Below are 11,576 nucleotides of genomic sequence, written 5' to 3'. Positions count from 1 at the left end.
GGCAGAACAGTATCTCATCAGATAATGTTCAGACTTTTATGTATACATTTATACATATATGTATACATTTATAAGTATGTGTATACTTATATGTGTACATTTATACATAGACATGTATACCTACGTAATTTTAAATGACTGCTGTTCAGATCATAGAGTAATTTCTAGTAAATCTATACAGTCTAAGAAGAAAAGTTTTTCTTACTCATTTTGTATGCGGCAATAAATGCAGTTCAGTATACTTAAATTTGATACAGTTTCAGTGTTAGAATTTTACTCTGAACTTGCAAAAGAATTTGCAGCATTAAGCAGAAATTTTAGAAGTAGCCTTTTTCCTGTTGGAAGTACTATCTTGTATCTTGCTTCTGTTCATGTTGTTGGGGGCCATCACAAAGGAAAAAATCATTTTTTTTAGGTCCTGCTAGTGATGTGGCCTGCAAGTTCTCATAATATCATAGAACCATTGGATGCTTGAGCTTGGAATGGATGTCTGGAGATCATGTCCCATTTGACTCCATGAGGTCTTTAGCTTTTCCAACCACATCACTGTGCTCAGACAGCATCTCTCTTTCTCCTGGGACACCTGATCTTGCTTTCACCTTTTGTTCTTCCCGTGTATATTTAATTTTGACTTAAAATGCTAGTCAGAGCACTTGTTTATGGCAAGAGATTGGTTAACTCCAGTGGCAGTTATGAATGTGTAAGGTTTGATTTTACATTGAACAACTAAGCAGATTTCTGCAGTTCTGTCAAAAAATCACGTGTAACTATACCTGGAAGAACTATAGTTGGAGAAAGATGCCTAAATAGAGGTTGTATGAAATACTGTAGCTCATAAAAGTTTTACTAATTATCTTATATTCTAGAATATGTGCCTTGTTTTGGCTAATGGAGAGAATTGACTAATACTGAGTATATATTCCTCTATAAGCTGGAAAAAATGTTACGTCAGTTTAGGACTGCAATGTGTATGTATTGTATTTTTGTTAAATCAAAACTAAAAGTTTCTGGAGGTTGGTTCTGTTTCCTAGTAAGAGCATGTCTTCAAATCCTAATTTAAATTACTACATGGTCAGAAATGCTTACATTTATTCCTCATAATTTGTTGTAATAGTCGTATATGTTGATGAGGTGGTCTGTGTTGTAGTTCTGGATGACCACAACTAGGCCAAACAGCACGTGAAAATGGGAGTGAGAGTCACTCTGTTGGAATGAGCGCTCTACGCTAAATATAGAAGTGCTGTAAATTCTGGCAATTGGCTCGAAAGCATAACATATGTTTGACATCCTTGACCCGTGTCAAAAGGGAAACTTGCAATTGTGTGTACCTGCACATGTCAGAGTGAAAATATTTTTGCTTATGGTTTGTTTTCTGTTCATTCTTAACTCTATTGCAACTAATGTGTGACATTGTGCCATTGCTCAATCCAACCTCATTAGTTCTACAGTAAGTAGAATTTGTATTTAACGTGTGTATTCCCTCCCAAATACTGGTTTTAAAGTAATTCACCACTGTGCTTTCCTTCTAGAGGCTGTTCTGTTCACATTAGTTTGAAAGAGCATTAGTTTTAAAGACTTTGTTGGACAGTTTAGCCTGTGCGTCTCTTTTCTGCTGTACCTCTCATAAACAGAAGGTGGCAGATTTTATTGCTCTTCTCCAGGAAAATCTGCTGACTTCGGCAAGATTTGGCGGTGCAGCCATTGCATTTCTGCATTCTTGCATAGGGTGGCAATTGAGACCACGGTTGGGTTGGAGGGTGTTTAGCCTCACTCGTCAGAAATACTTTTATTTTGCCATTTTTAATATGGTGTGGATGTGATACTTGGTCAATACAGACTGAAGCTATGCTTTAAGTATGTAGTGGGGAAAAAAATTCTATTAATCCAATGGAATTCAGTGAAGCAATCTTTCTTTTCTACAAGGCTACAGCAAGTAGATGGGAGAGCACTTGTGTTTGGTTCTTGGTATTGCTGCTGCAGGAACTGTTCCTAATACCTGCCAAAGGTGATCCATGTGCATAGGGAGCACTGTGACACCCCCCCGATAGCCTACATGTATTCTACTTACCAAAGCATGAATGGGAACGCGAAGATACGCTTACTGGCCTTTTAGCATGGATGCGCTCAGTGTGGGCTACCTCTGGGGCCTTGCTGGTTGGAATGCTTTTTGGAATGTCCCAGGCTCTGAGCCCAACCCCACCCTGGAATGTGAGGTTAAATGCTGGCGGTACAAATCCAGAGTTTGAATATCAAAATCCTAGAGTTCCCCAGTGCTGCAATTTCAGAAAGCTGGCAGGCGAACCACATGTCAGCTCAGCTGCTCTCTGATTCAAAGAGTAGGCATGCCTTGGGTTGCTGGGGGAGGAGGGAGGGAGGATGTTTTTTGTTTTGGTTTGGTTTTTACTTACCCGTTATGACCTGCAGAAGGGCATGCTTTTCAAAGACATTAACTGGCAAGATCGCAGGAGGTCCCAAACAGGTGCTAGCTTGAAAAAAAGCCTTCATTCACACGAGTGTTTTATCGCCACTTCTTTAACCAAACCTACGAGCTCAACATACGTGGGAGCTGTTGCCTTATCAAACAGGAGTCTGCTGATTCTTGGACTCAGAGTCGAGAAGCTGTACTGATGCAGTGGCCCACGAGGCTTAAGTTGCCGTCCATCCAGAGTGCAGGAGGCCGGCCTTGCAGACTTTTAATCTGAGTTTGATGACAAAGCTGATGAAAAACATTAAAAGCAACATGCAAGGCCTTTGGTGAGGAGGGAGTGCCTTGTGCATTGTTAAGCAGCAGTTGTCTAGGTCAGTTGAGGAGAAGAACTGATGAGCTCCAGAGGGAGCCTAGTCCAGTATCCCCACTCGGAGTATTAACCTCAGGGTTTTTATGAGGGGAGGCTTAAAAAAATAGACATGTTTGTGGTGTTCGCTTAGCTCCCAAATGAAATTCTGTTGCAGGAGTTAATGGGAATCTGCCTGTTAAATAGCTATTAGATAAATAAATAAATACTTTTCCCTTGCCCCAGCATGGTGGGAGAGGCTCTGGTTTCCTTTTTTAGAACGTTCTTGTCTGACAGATATCCTCTTGTGAGAGTTTACAAAGTGCTGCAGTGCAAAGTTGATGTTTTACCCATTTGGACTTTATTTTTCCTCGATGGTCTCCATAGATTGAATACTTGAGTTTGTACATGTGTGTAATATGAAAAATGGGCTTCCTGTTTAAGTGCCTTTAAAAAATATTGCTTGCTTGGTTCTTGCAACTGAACTAGTTGTAACTGTGAAAATGGATTTTTGACTAGTGTTCTGTGGGGTAGAGCTGACGGAACTGTATTTGAGAACTGATCTTCAATATGTACTTTTTATACAATTTTAAAACAGCTTAAAATTTTACCTCTCCTGTGAAAGGTTTTCTGTTGATTGTGAAGTTACCTATGCCATGCTAGGAGGCTGCACATGCCACGCATGTCTGTTTGCTTGCTGTGCACAGGTGTTAGCAGGGACTGTTAGAATGCTGCCGTAGGTCTGTATCTGAAACTTCTTAAACTGATAAAATGGTTTCCCCCACTGGCAGCTGAGAAAAACCAAGGTTATAAAGATATTAAACTAAAAGCTAATACCTTTTAACCTTTTTTTTAGTGTTGGAAAATGTTCTCCTTTTGACTTAGAGAAAGAAAAAGGCTCCCATCAAGCTTCCATGGCCCGTGTGATTTGATTCAATGCATGTTTATCTAGAAATTAACTACTGCAATTTTCTTTAAGTTTCTCAGGTAGCAAAGACATGTATACCATTTAGTATTTTACAGTCTCTCTACCTGTCTGAATAATTACAGAAATGTAAAGTAAATTTCATGGCCATCAGTATATCTGCTCTAATTGCATACTCAATACACGTCCCAGGCAGCAAACAAAAGTTAAAACCATTGTTTTCTGCTCACTGTGCTGAAATAAAGCAAATCCTGGACACCAGACAGAATACAAGTAAACATGTCTGGGTAGATGTACCTATACGAACCACAAAACCCATGAGATCTTGAGTATGTTAAAAACAATGTGGGACAGTTTCACTTCAGCAGTACCATGCATTTATTTCCCCTGTATGGCATACAGTGCTTTTTTTGCATATTTTTTTTTTTTAGAAGTTAATTGAACATTAAGCATTCTGGTCATTAGGTGAGAGGGAACAGCAGGTGTTTGATAGGTGCATCAGAATGACAGGACTTCAGAAGCTGGAATATTGAAATGTCAGGATTAAGCAGGTAAATCACTGTACAGTTAGACCATGATGCTTGCCTGTTACATCTGTGGCATGTAGTTCTTTTTTTTACTGTCCTACTGCCCTGTGACGTTCGTTTATTACAGCTAATATCAGCTTTCCTGTTTTGCACTGCCTGAGCCTGGAAAGCAGTTGCAGGACTTAGTGTTTTATAGTACTTAGGCTATAAAAATACTGCATTATGAATACTAAATTAATAACAGATGTAATAAATTATCTTCTTTCCCATTAACTTTCATCAGTAGGCCAAATAGTACAATGTAGACTCTAAAAATCACGTGTAGTTTGCTGACTTGTAGAGGTAACATTCAAAGACTACAGTGTGACCTTAGATGCGTGCACATCCTATAATGGCAGTAATGGACCAGGGGTGAAGGGATGAGAAGGGCAAACAACCCAGCCCACCAAATCCCCCGAAACCAAACAACAAAAACCTTACTCACTGACATCTTACTGCACAGTAGTATTGCTTCAGTATTTACCCATAGTTTCTGTCTTCAAAACTGCTTTCCTCATATTCATATTCATATTTAAGCTCTCTTGAGGGCACAGTGCAAGGATTCTTCATTCTTTGTTAGAAACATGCTGTGTAAAACATGACTTATTTCAAGTGATGCCCTATGTCACTGTTCTGTGGAAGCAAATGCAACTCAAAGTATGATGGAGGACAGTTTCCATTTCATGTCTTCTTGCAGAGAACCACAATGAAGACAAACAGATTTGTTCCACCCCCACTTGGTTATTTTTTTTCATACATCTTAATTAAACAACAACAACAAAAAAGTTAATTTAGATGAAAAGGAGATTTTCCAGAAAGGGTTGATGTATTTCCATGAAAGGAAGAGCTAACCTCATCCTGTTAAAAAACAACTTGTATTTTCACCTATCACTGCTAGATTGCCATTATGCTTACCATTTCCCTCTCAGCCTAGCCTGTGAATTCAGCGGATCACCTGGTCGGAGAGAACATTTCGCCCACACAATTCACACTCTTCTCACTTCCCCTGTGCTTTAGAACCCCACAGCACACTGTCATCACACTGACATCCTATATGGCCCGACAAGACAAACAATAAATAATGATATTTGTGTGTGAGTTCATGCACAAAAAGTGAACACTCTCCTTTATGCATTTTACAGTTTTTTGGGGAGCCACACCTTATCCTTAGGCCATGAAATCTTCCCCTCTGGCAAAATGACAGAGGTAACAAACACAGGATCTGTCCTGTTCTGGGACATTTTAATCCTCTAATTATATCCTTACAAAACAGGTACCTGGGGCCAGTGGAAAATAATTCTGTTCTAAGGCCAGGACCCACACCCAGGTCTGTAGTTTATTACTGCTGCTTGCAATGTTTTTTTGTCATGTGTATGTGGCCTACTGTTATTCTGCTCTCTCTAATAAGTTTCCTTGATAAAAGTGCCTGTGAGCAAACTGGAGGGATATGCCTTAGTTTAGTATGCAATGGTACCTGGTTTTGCACAGTTCTAGGACCCTTTTCCAAACAGACATGTAGAAAGCAGCTGGCTGTATTCCATCTTGCATTAGTAAGTTTGATTGGCTTTTTTGTAACTGTGACTTAAACTCATTTTGACTAAATAAAGCCCGGCCTTTAGAGAAGAAGTCTTCTGTACCTTCTGTACCTTTTTAACAGACTTTGGGATACAGACAAAAAGCTACTGTGGGCTCATTGGAGTTACTCTTTACTCAGGTCAGTGTGGAGGTGGGAAGAGGGAGGTCCTCCAGTGGTAGCTCAGAACATTTGCTGGTCTCAGTTATTTTTTCAGCCTCACTAAGATGAAGTTAGCATCTCTAGAATTATTATTTTTTTTTTTCCCCACCCATTGTTTAAAATCAGCATGTCAAGCTCAGCACTCCTTTTATCCAAACACAGTTACCTTGTTAATCCCCATTCTTCCATGACAAGCCTTTCTTGCATCCTTGGGTGAAAATGGATTCTGTATTCAACTGTTACACTTGAGTTACCAGTACAGTACTGTACAGGTGTTGACTTCTATTCAAGAAGGCATTTAGCTGGGATGATGAACCCGTACATCTGTTGTCTTCCTATCTTCACTTGGCAATGATTGCTTTGGTAGTACAGACCCCTAAGGAGTACAGATACCTCTTCCTTGACTTCTGCTGTGTACTGCCTGTAGCGTTTGATTAGTGCCACAATGCTGCTTCCTCACACTCTGTCTGGGGTGCTAAGCCTTCAGCAGGTGCAGCTAGCAGATGGGCAGAGCAGGCAGCCGAGAGTGGTCACCACCTTTTTTGCTCCAACAAAATCTGCCACCAAATGTTACTCAACACCTGAAGTGCCTCTCTTGACAGGTAAAGACTGGCTAGGGCAGCGATGTAGCGAGAATACTGAAGATGAATTATGAAAATGGAAGATGCAAACAGATAGGGAGCCTTTTGCTCTAACACCTGCACTAATGATAATACATATGCAGACAGTAGGGATGTTTTAACTGAAGTGGAATGAGCTGCTGGTTACAGTCCAGTTCTTAGCATGAAACATCCTGTTGACAATGTTAGCACAAAGATCAGTGGCAGAAGACAAAAAAAAAAAAAAAAAAAAAAGCAATTAAAATATTTTTGTAGTTCCTTCAAGTGCTGTGTCTGCAGGTCAGGACTCAGAGTAAGTAATACTGGGGTTCTGTGGACTTTGTCCTGGTACTGTCTAAGATGCATTGGATCTCCTAAAAGAATTTAATCATTTTCATTTTTTGACCCTTCTTTGCAACTTAGCACAGACATTAGTGAGATGAGAAGGTACAGACCAACTGGATGTGCAGTTGTTTGATAAGCTTCCTTGCGATTCTAGAAATGGAATTGGGAAATGTCTAGTGTATTTCTATCCACTACACTTCTACAGACTGCCTACTATTTTGTAGTCAAGTTCATAACCTCTGCACAGCTGGTAAAAGCTATCAAATGTATTCTGCTAATTATTTGTATAGGTTAGTCCAGTAAAGAGCAATATGTAGTATTGAGCTCTGTCAGCAACTAGCCTGTGTATTACAAACACACCCACAGTACATCATGAACTGCTGTAGTTTTACATAAAACTAGCACCAAGAGGATCTTCCTTGATAAGTGAGGAAGTTGCATGATCTGTCATTAGTTTCCTCCTAACGAGAAACAACTATCTTCAACCACATCTTTAAACTCCCACGCCACTGTGGATATTGAGATACTAAGCTCGGTTTATTTTAAAGGTCATCATGTGAGATCTAACACACAATTTCTAAACTATAAACAAAACATCACTCCACAAAAGGAAAATGCAGATTATCAAAAGTGAGTGAAACTTAGCAATGTCTAAAAATAGATTCCAACCTCCCTTTTCTGGCTTAAAAACATTAGCAATTATGCACAAAGTTTGGGGTTTTGTTGTAAGATGAAGTTTAGGTCTATGCGAAATAACATATTTTATGTAATATAGCAACATCCAAAATAGGCCAAGTGTTGTAAGTATATGGAACATCCGCTATGAAGAATTTACTAAGAGAACAAACATGAAAGATGGGGCAGACAGGATATACCATAAACAAAGGGTAGAAGGTGGGGAGGAGCACAAAGCTGACTGACCCATTTTTCACAAGAGTAGAGGAGAAGATGAAGTGCATCGTTTTTGTGCTTTTTGTGCTCCCTGGGATGCTAGAGGATGGATGTTGTAAGGGAGGAAGAAGCTGAGGGACTCAAGAGTGGATTGAATTTCATAATCATGACATGGAAGAAAGAAAAGCTTTTGTATAAAGCAGCGTAAAGAATGTATTGTTGGACAAACCAGTGAGAAGAAAGTTAAAACAGGGGCCTGGAAATGGGGTTACGTGAAACCATATCAGTAAGATGATTTACTCTCTCCCTGAGTGCTTGTATTGGTGATTTAAATGTGGTTCTGAGCTGCTGGTAACATCCTGAATTCAGAGTTACACGCTATAGATAGGGGAACTGGGACATACTTCCTTGTGTATGATTCTTGACAGCAGAGTCTTTAAAATGGAGATCAGTGTTGTTCCAGGTTTTTGCTAGCTGACTGTAAAGCTTTAGACTGAATTACTAGAAAGCATGAAGTGCTGGGTAAATTAGCTGGATTAAAGTAACATATTTTGGATCTAAGTTCTCACAAACTTAAGAGCTATTTAGGCTTGGAATTTTGCTTCAGGCCTTTTTCTGTTTGAAGTTTTAAAATTGTGTGCTTAAAAGGAAGGAACTGCTATCCAGTACTTCAGGGGGACTGCGTGAGATTGCTCCTGAAATGTATTAGACTTTATGGAGATTGGAGATGAACTGAGGGATGCCAAAAAGGAGTATTGAAGGAACATCAGTTAGGGGAGTTGGCATCCGTCCTTGAATCTCACAGGTGTACTGGCATGGCACTGTGTCTGAGCTGCCAGTGTATTCCTGGGACTAATTATTCCTGAAACAACACACACTTCTCAGAGACACTCAAAGCTACTAAATAAGCCGCTGTAACATTTAATTCAAACATGTAAACACTTTCTTTCTTAAAAAGTTATAACTAAGGCAAGGGACTGTGAAAGCTGACTTGACACCCATTCTGAGCTCTTTCATTGAGCTATTCAGACTCATCGGTGCTTTCATCCTCTTATAGTTATATTTGCTTTGGGACCATAGGCATAGTATGCTTTCAAGGCTCACATAATAGGCTGTGGTTCATGTCAAATTACCTTACCAAATTCTTGCTTCCTGCTTCTCAGTGCAACCTCCATTGCTCTTTGCCACCCCCACTGTGCCAGCAGAGATGCTTGCTTATGCTTGCTTTTATTTCTCAGGGGAATCAGTTCCCTGGTCTGATTCACTCTGGGACCCCACAAGTAACTGTAGCGACACAATAGCAAGAATGGCACTTAGTCAAGCAAGGGTGCCCAAGAAAGGAAAGTCCCTAAGAAGGGGAAATGGGGACTGCTGAAATCAGCATTTGTCACCCAGGAAAGGTCAGTACAGCCTCATTAGATTCAGGCCCAGAGAATCTCTCTTGGCAGGCTAACCTTTGCATTTGTAGGTCTTATTTATGTGCAGGGTTCTGATTAATCAAATCAGAGTTGTATTTGTTTGCATCAAATTGTCGTTACAGGTAGCGTAACTCACGGTGACAGTCTGAGCTGAGTAAGAGCACTGCCCGTTGGGAAACAGTCTGCTTTGCGAGTTCTGTGATTCCTGAGAACAGCTCTGATGAATGTTATTTCCATGTAATTGAAGTCATATTGTTAAAATACCAGTTAAGATGACTGGCTACTGGCAGAACAGCTAGGCCCAAACAGATTTCAGAGCCGGACTAATGTCTCAAGTATTTATTCCGTTTTGTAGGATGTCATGCATCCCTGCAATGAAATATGCACTGCAAGGGTTTTGCCAGCTACAGATAACGTGGCTGCTTTATAGCGAGGCTGCCTCTGCCTGTGTCAGCTGGAGCTCTGAAAATGCCTACAGCGTGCGTACACATTCAGTCGCAGTGGGAGGACTTGGTGGCTTGGTATTTGCTTTCTGTTATGGTGAAATAGCTGCAGTTCTGGTGGGGTACACATCCACTGTGATGCACACGGCAACAGTCTGAGTGATGGCAATCTCCATTTCTGAGGATAGATGGTGATTTTAGGGAAGAGATTTTAGGCAAGACGATGTCATTTAACCCTAGATGTTTTATTGCTTCTTTCCAGTCTGCTGTACAGATCATGGCAGCCGACAAACAACTCAGCCAAGAGTAGAATCTAAAATTGAACACCGTGTTTTTCTCTTTGTGCCCTCTCCCTATGATTTCCTGAGAAGGAATATCTTGAAATAGCTACTGAATCCACAGCACATTTGTAAATGTTTGTTTAGGGAATTAGCGCTTTGGGAAAGGTTTGGATTAGTGCCTGTCTAGGCTGAAGTCCCCTGCCTGTGGTTCAGTACAGCGCACTCAAGTCAGCGTTACCCAGGGCTGGTGGAGTCAATTCTAGAGAGGTAACCCCGGACACCTCTTCCTGCCCCCGCGTCGCCCTCTCAGTTCTGCAAGTGCAGCTTGCACAGCTGTTTGGCTAACTAGACTGGGGAACTGCTGCGGGTTAGAAACAAGCCAGCCAAATAGTGCACTTATTGGGTGGATTATTTTTGATAACCAAGGGCCACAGCCACCAGAAGCGCTCTCATTCTCATCCGGGATGACTTTGAACCGGGCTGTGCAGTTCCCGGGCTCTCCAGGGCCCCACAGTTCACATTACCAGATGCTTTGGCCAGTGTCTCACTCCTAAATGAAAAGATGAAAATAGATACTTTTTCAACACAGAAGTGGCAGCTGTAAGTATTTAAAGGGTAGATATTGGCAACTACAAATGAGCTGTAATGGGAGCTAAGTGGATACTTGCATGGCTAACAGACAAATAGCATTCTTGTACAAAGTGAGTTGTCTTTCCTGGCAGTAAGGCAGTCGGAGTTGTTTCTTGACCGTGTAACAGATGCTGTGCCTAGTCTGTATACACGTAAGATATCAGCATTTAGTATTTTGGGGGGTCAGTCTGCAATAAACAAAAGCTGTGGCGATTCATGATGTGGACAAGCAATCATGGTTTTCTTCCTGCAGCAGTTTCTGAGTTAACTGGTTTTAATTGTAAAAGATTATTTTTTAAAATAGAACTGCCAGAGGCTGAACTTTACAGATCATTAAAATGTAAAGACTTTTTTCCAAATGGTCATCAGTTTCTCACTTTAAAGAAACTGCTATACAGTCACCTACCCCTATGATATTTCTAGGGTTTCCCTAAGTGAGATTTTGCTCCTTTCTTCTTTAGCTAAATCATGACATTCATTCACTTTGTTTCAGGGTATTAATAGCCATGGTAACCAACTATCAGTGAGAACCTTGTCCAGTCCCCAGAGTAACAGGAGCCAACAAAAAGGAACACTTTTCTTTCATTCCTTTCCGATGGCTCTCTGATCGTTTGCCATGAAAAGCAGATTATTCTGACAGAACCAGGTTAGGGAGTGGCTCCATGTGAAGTCAGACGGGCAGATCTGAGAGGACTGGCAACTACAGGCGGTGAGAGGGAGTTCACCTCTTAATACAGATCAGCTGCACAAGTCTGACTGTGTCCACAAGTTCAGCAATGCTCCTTCTCTGTTCCCTCTCTGATCCAGGCAGAGAAGACAGATGTTCTGTTCCCAAGATGACTTGTGAGACCAGTTCTTTCAAAAAAAGAGGCCAATTAAATACTCAGTTTATGGTCCATATGATTTCTGAATGATAAACTTGAAGTTCTGATTGCTCTAGACAGGCAAACGAGTTTGATCCTTTGCTTT

Source organism: Netta rufina (assembly GCF_964035555.1).
Source record: "Netta rufina genome assembly, chromosome: 13".
Lineage (NCBI taxonomy): Eukaryota > Metazoa > Chordata > Aves > Anseriformes > Anatidae > Netta > Netta rufina.
This window is presented reverse-complemented; position numbering follows the sequence as displayed.